The 9,529-nt window shown below is 43.9% G+C and overlaps 1 pseudogene; it reads right to left on the bottom strand.

Annotated features, from left to right (window-relative positions):
• Positions 1 to 3,479: 3,479 nt before the first annotated feature.
• Positions 3,480 to 8,388, bottom strand: LOC107110983 (annotated as a pseudogene).
• Positions 8,389 to 9,529: the final 1,141 nt, after the last annotated feature.

Here is a 9,529-nt window from a genome sequence, read left to right as displayed (position 1 = left end):
AGCAGGCTCAGCAGGGCGTAATCTTCGTGGGGGCGGCGGGGCTTCAGCCCCCGCCGAAATTTTCAGGAAGGTGCTCAGCCTCCCCCGGGAGCCACCCTTGCTCCTAGCAAAGCAATGCCTCTGGCCCAGCCCCAGCTCCCCCCGGGAAATTGGAAAGTCTACACCCTGCATTAGCACTAAGGTTGGGACCTGAAGCATGCTTACAGGAAAGTAAGCCTAGAAACAGGCAATAGTTTATGACAGGATTCAAAGTGTTTTGAGACAGGCAGCCCTCCTCTTTGGAGCCACCACCATTGCTTCTGGTCAACCAGGTTTTGCAAGTGTTTGGAACAATACAAAACCTACCATACCTGTTTATTATTTATTTTACTGAACTTCTAGCCCTCCCTCCCCTGCAAGCAGGTTCAGGGCAGGTTACAACAAGCAGTAATACACAATACAGTATTTCAAATTTCACCATTAAAACCCATTTTACAATAAGATCCGTTACTACATTAAGCAGTGCAATTGATGGCAAGAGGTCAAAAGGAGGATGACTACATACTACAGAAGCAGCAACTGCTCTTTCAAACTGCCTTCAGCTCATTGAGCAAAGCTATCAACAGCATTTAGTTCAAGCACCATTTGATTCACTGGGACTTATGTCTAAGCAAATATGTTTACGATCAGGCTATAAAACATGTCAGCCTGAAGTATGAAAATTTGTCATACTGATGTGGCCTTAAGCAGAACCTGAATCAGGGTGCAGGGGGTTGGACTAGATGACCTGCAAGTACCCCTCCAGCTCTAACATTCGATGATTCTATGACTGTATAGCTGATTGCAATGCTAATTGTATGTATCATCTTGCTTTTACTGCATTGTCTTCTATCTTTGTAATCCACTTTCTGCCTTGTTTATGGCATGGGTCCCCAACTTCTCTGTGTCTGTGGACACCTTTGGAATTCTGACACAGGTTGGTGGACGCAACCATCAAATGGCTCCCTCCAGAGGCAGAGCCAAACACAACATAATTGCCTCAGGAGACAGAGTCGAATACAAAATGTCAGGGAGTGAAGTTAGGCATAACTCTAACATTTGTGTCAGAAGCGCTATTTAACAGGATGTCTTTTAAAATAAATGTATTCTATAAAATATTTTTTTACATACACACACAATAATGCAGTGAACATCCTTGTGCTCTGGAAGCCACTGTTGCTGAAGCAGCTTTTTAAAAATCTGCACATTCAATCAGATCTTCAGTGGCCAACCAGAAGCCCTACTGACAACCCCTGGTTTATGGAATTTCACGCCTGAGGCAGGTTTTTGTTCTCTAATTCTCTAGTCCTCCTTCTATAGCATAATTCATTGGATGATTTATGGTGTCTGATTGCATTTTTAAAATATTTTGTAATTTACCTAGAATCTCAGCTAGAAAGGTGAGCTATAAATAAAGCCAATTAAATCAATAAAATATACCATGAGAAACAAATCCAGATCCGGAACCAATGAAAATGAGTCTTGTACCCCCTAAGTAAAATACTATAGACTGTTTACTTCAGCAAATCATATTAATCTCTGGAACGGTACAAGTTTCACTTATTGTGGAGGAGAACAATTAAATCAGGCATTTCTTCCCCCTTGTGGCTTATTTCCTTGTTTCCACCAACCTGCCTGGGATCCTCACCAACAGGCCAACTGTGTTCTTTTTACGGCATACAGATTTGGTGGCTAATTTGAGCAAAATGCTTTTTCTGTTCTGCCTGTGTAATGCATGCATGAATCACCACCAGAAAGCTGTCACCTCTGTTCACCAACATGTGCTAGATGCTCAGAAACCATAACACTTTCCCCCTCTGTCTTTTGTAGTACAGGATGTTCTACTTGGGTGAACTACTTTTACATGGGGGGGAAGGAGTGGGTGATGATGCGATAGTTGCTTCACACTAGACAATCACAGACAGGCATCTGCTAATGAGGAAGCTGCATAACAAGGACAAGTTTGAGGCCATTTGGTACACTGCTGTTCTGCAGATGTGTTTTTCCTGCTGTCATCTTGATGGATTTCTGCGTAGCTAAATCCACTTCCATTGATCCAGCAACTTGCCATTGTGCGGAGTCAGCTTTAATAAGTGTTCTTCTTGGGCTTGTTGAGAAGGACGGCAAGTTCCCTTCAGTAGTTAAGTGCTCTCTTTCATCCCCAACTACAAGCAAGTGTATTTGTTTGTTTATTTACAAGATCTGAATGCTTCCCTTCTACTCAATGAAGGCCATCCAGGCAGCTAACAGGTAAAATAAAACTGCATAAAATATATCATTTAAAACAACTAAGAACATAAGAAGAGCCCTGCTGGACCAGGCCAACAGTCCATCTAGCCCAGCATTCTGTCTCACACAGTGGCCAACCAGTTCCTCTGGAGGGCCAACAACAGGGCATAGAGGCTGAGACCTTCCCCTGATGTTACCACCTGGCTCTGGGATTCAGAAGTCGACTGCCTCTTAACGTGGCGGTTTCCCTCAGTCACCATGGCTAGCATCCACTGATAGGTCTATCCTCCATGAATCTATCTAATCCTTTTTTAAAGCTGTCTATCCCTGTGGCCATCACAACATCCCCTGGCAGCAAATTCCACATTTTAATCACTCTATCTGTAAAGTCGTTTTATCTGTCATGAATCTTTAATCTGTCATGAATCTACTGCCCATCAGCATCATTGGATGCCCTTGAGTTCTAGTATTTGGGGAGAGGGAGAAAAAGTAATCTTTGTCAACACTTTCCATCCCATTAATAATTTTATAAATCTCCATCATGTCCCCTTTTAATTGTCTCTTTTCTAAACTGAAAAGACCCAGACTCTTCAGCTTTTCCTCATAGGGAAGGTGCTCCAACCCCCTAATCATCTTGGTTGCCCTCCTCAGTACTTTGTCCAGCTCTGCAATGTCCTTTTTTAGATAACAGTGACCAGAACTGTACACAGTATTCCAAATGAGGCCGCAACATAGATCTATACAGAGACCTTATAATAGCAGCCATTTTATGTTCAATCCCCTTAATAATCCTTTTGCCAGTTTCACTGGTGCAGCTCACTGGCTTGACACTTTCATTGAGCTATCCACAATGACCCCAAGATCTTTTTCCTTCTCAATCTCAGCAAGTTTAGACCCCTGTGTCTGTATGTAAAACTGAGGGTTTTTTCCCCCCCAATGTTCATTGCCTTATACTTACCAACACTGAGCTTCATTTGCCACTCACTCAGTTTGTGGAAGTCCCCTTGGAGCTCTTCACAGTCAGCCTTGGTTTTCATCATCCTGAATAATTTTGTGTCATCTACAAACTTGACCACTACACTACTCAACCCTAGTTCTAGAAGATCATTTATGAATATATTTTAAAGTACTGGCCCCAATATTGATCGTTGTGGGACCCCACTGCTTACTTCCCTCTATTGTGAGAACTGTCCATTGAGACCTACTCTTTGCTTCCTTTCATTTAACCAGTTTTAAATCCATAACAGAAGCCATTCTCTTATATTACGATCCCTCATTGTAGGAGCTGGATCATACCTGCCAAGAACAGTCTTATGGGAATAGATTCAACTTTGACTGGTGTACCATTCCTTATTTCATACTTTGCGATGGTCTCCATCTCTCCTGTGGTACTGGGTCCAATTCCAGTGATCTCCTTTTTGATCAACTGCAATTCCATATGCTGGATCTTTATTCTTATTAAGAGGAAGTAAATTTTCCCAACAATCACATCCTTTAAGAGATATTTGGATTTGTTGTATTCAGATTCTATATGCAGACAGTCTTCAATGCCAACTTCCATTTTAACAGAGTTGTTAACATCTGGATGTGTTGCAAGCTGGTGTGCAATAAGGTCATACTCTTTTATCAGGTCTGATAGTTTTCTTACTGTTGTCACTTTAAGGAAATCCCTCAATCTGACATTGACACCAATGTAGGATTCGTATGGCTTCTCAACTTGCATAAATTCAAAGTCGTAACTTCTGCTTTGGGTTAATTTGTCAGGTAAGGCCAGCTCTTTCACTAGGTTTACAAACTCATGGGTATTGCTCTTGTCATTGAAAAGTTCAATTTGTCCTACAAATTCAGTTCTGATTCCTTAATGCTCTGGCCTCTTTCCATGTTGTTTAAAGACTATGTTCACCTTTCCTGAAACAGATTCTCCATCATAGAAGAGATAATGCTTTTCAGTTTTACCATCTTCTGTTTTGATTTCAGCGTGGGGTTGTTGTTGTTTTTTGTGATTATGTGTCATTAAGAACAACATCAATTTCCCAAGTGGGACCAAACAAGTCTACAAGGAAACGCACGGTCAGTCAGATTCCACTGCCCCCCCCAGCAACAGTAGCAGTGCCTACCCCACATCCAGAATACGGGACACCTCGAATCTTGGGTCAGGCCTTCCGCTCACCAATAGTGCTTCCATCTTGTTGAGATTAAGCTTCAGTTTATTAGCCCACATCCATCCCAAAACTGCCTCAAGGCACTATTTAAGTACATTGATGGAACTCAGTTCCCTTAGCTAAACTGGGTGGTTGGATATGACTTCTGGTATCAGGAGGGCAATGTTCCCCCAACCCCTCTCCCCAGAAAGTAACACATTGAAGAGGTGCTTTTTAAACTGTTTCTGTTTAGCACAAGGATAGCCCTCCACTCCATGCTAAATCATGCTATGTGAATGCACATAAATCAGATCAAGGATTTCTCCCTTTCATCACTAAACATATGGCTTGCAAGTCTTCAGTGCTCTGATGCAGCACATCAGACATCTGGTACAATATATAGCAGCTGGAAAAACTTGGCAGTGGAGCTGACCTCCATAAGTATAACTGCATTTTGGTCATGTTCATCTCTTATTGATCTTGCTTCCCCCATTCCCACTGGCAAAGCTTACAGTGTAAGGTCCTCAGGGCAGGGAACTCTCTTGTTTGCTAGTGTTGTAAACTGTTATTAGAATAACAATAAACCGGCCATTTTTGCCCCGTTCTCTTATTGATCTTGCTTCCCCCATTCCCACTGGCAAAGCTTACAGTGTAAGGTCCTCAGGGAACTCTCTTGTTTGCTAGTGTTGTAAACTGTTATTAGAATAACAATAAACCGGCCATTTTTGCCCCGTTCTTTGGGCCTTTCCTCTTCCTCTCCCTCATGTTCTGGCCCTACAGCCTGCTTTGCCCCAACCTCCATATCCTTCCCAAACAAAAGAAAACCTTCCTGACTTCTCTGAAATCTGTGATGGGAAAGCAGTATGAACCCAGGCAAATACTGGCAAATATCACTAACTGAAATGCTACATTCATATGTTTCCTTGGAGCAAAACTGTGTACATGCACCTCTGTAAGTGTGCGATCCTCACATAGCTCGCTACAGCATCAGGTAACGTTCAAGGTCTTCCAGATAATTCTGACTGTGCTAAAATGACAGCTTTGGGGACATGACTGATTTGTCTTTGGGAGAGATTCGTATGGTCTAAGCTCTCTTTTCAGTGTTTCCAGGATCAAGCCATTCATCAAGATTATGATTGGGGTGACTCATACGCTCTCCAGCTGATACACTTGCTTAATATTGATGACAAGGTCTCAATACTTCCTCATAGTCTCTGCCCCTGATTTCTGGATATTATTAACTGGAGGTGCAGACCCATCAATAATGTCAGCCAGCTTGCTCTTTCTGTCTGAATCTGGACACTCACAATCAACCTATCCATCAAGTAGGAGAGTCATGCCCTATCTATATATCTCACAACGAGAATTTTCAAGCCGTTTCTGAAAGCTGGAACTTCTCATAATGTGGATTCTTTTGCTCAAGAACCACTTCAGTCGTTTTCTGCTGTATACCTCTCCCACAGCTTTTACAAGCATTTGCTATTGCTATCCAATGTACTGACTCTGAGATGGTCCTAAGTAGTGATCAGATACTCCAGAATTTGAATTAGGGCTCCCAACATCCATGTGGGGCCTGGCAATCTCCCAGAATTACAGCTTATCTCCAAACTATAAGGATCAGTTCTCCTGGAGAAAATGGCTGCTTTGGAAAGTGGACTCTATGGCATCGTACCTCACTGAGGTTCTCTCCCCTTCCAAAAGCCCTCCCTAGTCCCTACCCAGGCACTACCCTCAGATCTCCAGGAATTTCCCAAAGCAGAGCTGGCAACCCTAGTTTCAATAGGGAATATCTCAGGTTCTAGGAGCAGAGCCTTGCATAGTAGTGAGTCTATGATTCTATGACCCTGGAGAGCCATTACCAGTCAGAGTGGACAATACTGACTGAAGTTTCAGAGGGTAGTTGTGTTGGTCTGCAGTAGAACAGCTAGATTCAAGTCCACTCTTTGATCAGCAATGCAACGTCTTGGAAGATTAAAACATTCTCTCACTGTCTTGGGGGTGTCGTGATTTTTAATATCAGATTTATGTCCGTTTATTCTTTTTCATAGAGACTGACCTGTTTGTCCCATGTAGAGAATAGAGAAGTATTGCAGACATTTGATAGCATATATGATGTTGGAAAACGAACAAGTGAATGAGTCTGAGATGGTATGGCTGGTGTTGTTAGGTCTGGTGACTGTGTTGTCAGCGTGAATATGGGGACAGAGTTGGTATGTTGCAAGCTCTGGTTCCAGAGTCCATATCCATGTTAGGAAGGGCATTGTTGTGAGTGAGAAGTTGTTTAAGGTTAGGAGGCTGTTGGTGGGGGGAGGTTTGCTTCCCAAAGCCTGAGAGAGAAGAGTATTATTATGCAGCATGTGTTGTAGGTTGTTAATGATGGGTTGAACCAGCTTGACCTGAGAGTTGTATGCAACCACTAGTGGTATTCTGTTGTTCTTTTGTTTGGGCCTATTTTATAACAGAGTATACCTTGGTGTCATTCTGACTTTGTTGATCTGGTTCCTTGCTGCATCAAATGGGTATTGTAATTCCACAAATGTCTGTTGTAGATCCTGCAGGTGAGAATCAGAACAGATGTGGCAATAGCATAGAGCATGGCTGTAGACAATGGATCATTCGGTGATTGGAGGTGTGTAGATATGTTTGGCAAAATAGGTGGCTGGTATAAGGCCGTTTGAATGCTTCTGTTATGTATTCTTATAGTGCTGTTTAGAAAATTCTCTTCTTGTATTGATTGGTTCATGGTCAGGTTGGTGATGGAGTGGAAGTTGCTGAAGGCCTGGAGACATTCCTCCAGTGCTTTTTTTGTAGAAAAAGTCCAACAGGAACTCGTTAGCATAATAGGCCACACCCAGCAGCAGAAACACATTAGCATATTAGGCCACACCCCCTGACCACATCACTCATTAGCATATTAGGGTGCATTCCAATGTTACCAGAAGTGTGGTCATCCAGCCACACCCACCTTTTGCTTCTTATTCTGTTAACTTTGTTTGTTGTCAAAACCCAGGGCTTTTTTGTTGCAGGAACTCCTTTGCATATTAGGTCACACACCCCTAATGTAGCCAATCCTAATGAGTTTTTGCTGTTGGGTGTGACCTGTTATGCTAATGAGCTCCTGGTGGGCGTGGCCAACTTGGGAGCCAGCCGGAACTCCGTTCCTGTGCATTCCTGCCCCAAAATAGCCCTGCTTCTTTCCCATGTGTCATCAATAAATCACAGGAACAAGCCCTGACCTGGATAGCCCAGGCAAGCTCAATCGCATCAGATCTTGGAAGCTAAGCAGGGCCAACCCTGGCAAGCACTTGGAAGGCCATCCTCCAAGGAAAACTGGGGCCAGGACACAGAGGAGGCAAATATCAAGCCACCTCTCTGAAACATCCTAACCCCACTAGGCATGGCCAGAAGTCACCATGACTTCCAGGCACACAACACACACATACCCTCCAAAATAACTAATAAATCTCAGAAACAAGAGAGGTGTTGATGGATGGCATGGGAGCTGAGGAAGAGCTGCTCCCTGTCAGCCATGAAAATGCTGGTATGTTGCAATGCCATGTGGTGACCATGGCTGTGCCATTAATTTGAAGGAATAAAATTATCACCCAATCTGGAGAGCCAGTTTGGTGTAGTGGTGCAGACTCTAATATGGTGCAGACGCTAATATGGGAGAACCAGGTTTGATTCCCCACTCCTCCACATGCAGCTGCTGGTATGACCTTGGGTTAGTTAAAAGTTCTTTCAGATCTGTTCTCTTACGAGCAGTTCTTTCAGAGGTCTCTCAGCCCCACCTACCTCACAGGGTGTCTGTTGTGGGGAGGAGAAAAGAAAGGAGATTGTAAGCCTTTCTTAGACTCCTTCGGGTAGTGAAGGGTGGGGTATAAATCCAATATCTTCTTCTTCTTCTAGTTTCAGATGAGGACAAACTGGCAGAACATGGTAGTGAGGTCAGGTATATTGGGCTGAGAGAGAGTGACAGGCCCAAGGTCACAGTAAACATCCACGGCAGAGGGAGGATTTGAACCTGGGTCCTAGTCTGACACTCAAACCACTACACCAAACAGGCACTCAGCTTTGCCACCTTTCTCTCACTGTTAGCCTCTCCTATGAAGTATCTGTCCCAGTAGGAAAAGTCAAGTAACTCGGGTGAGTTGTTTAGTGGCCAGTGCTGGGCTCAGCCACGTTGAGCAAGTTGTGCAGCATCTAGTCATCTGGTAGCCACCTCCACACCTGAGTGAGTCACACAAATTGCATGGTAGCAAGTTGCCTGGTAGTTGTTGCTGAGCCTGGATCCAATGAATCCTCCCTCCAGGTCAGATTTCAGATTTTTAGGCAAATCTGGGGCTTTTTTCAGCTTTGTAGAAAGACATGTTCAGGTTCTACTTTCTGGATTTAAGTATCCACACATGTGGTCATGTTGAGAATCAGCTGTACTGAGATGCTGGTCAAGTAATCCTTCTGTGCGCTCCCCTTTATGCTGATTTCTTGTTGCAGTGGCTCATATTGTGTTAGTAGAGTTAGGAATATTTTCAATAACATCATTCTTAATTTTGAAAAGGCAGGACTGGGCTTTTGAATAGTGGCAACCACAGACACAACATATATTGGCATGTAAAGTTCTTCTCTCCAGATACAATCCTATACTTATACATCCATATTTGACTGAGGGTACACAGCAGCATAAGGGCCAAATCACACTTAACAAGCTGGGTCCGGGTTCCCCAGACCCAACTTGAGTTTCCCATGGCCACACAGCAGCTGCAGAGAATGGCTGTTACAAAATAACAGAGACCCCAAATGGGCTCCGGATGCCACCGCAAGGGAGTGGGGGGGAGGCTCCTGCCTCCAAGCCATTTTGCCACACGGAAACAGCACTGGGGGGAGTTATTGCCTTGTTTCTGCTTCTCCACATGCAGAGAATGCTCCATGTGGAACAGCAAAAATGGGGAAATAACTTTCCCAGTGCTGTTTCTGTGTGGCAAGGGGGGGGGGGGGGGGGGGGGGCAGGAACCTTTATTCCTCCTGAGGCAGCGTTCTGAGTCCTTGGGTTCTCCTTTATTTTTTCAAAGCCATTGCCCACAGCTGCTGTGTGGCTGTGGAGAGCCCAAGCTGGGATCAGAGAACCCAGACCCAACTTGTTA

The sequence above is a fragment of the Gekko japonicus genome, unplaced genomic scaffold (assembly GCF_001447785.1).
Source record: "Gekko japonicus isolate JY-2015 unplaced genomic scaffold, Gekko_japonicus_V1.1 scaffold359, whole genome shotgun sequence".
Lineage (NCBI taxonomy): Eukaryota > Metazoa > Chordata > Lepidosauria > Squamata > Gekkonidae > Gekko > Gekko japonicus.
This window is presented reverse-complemented; position numbering and strand designations above follow the sequence as displayed.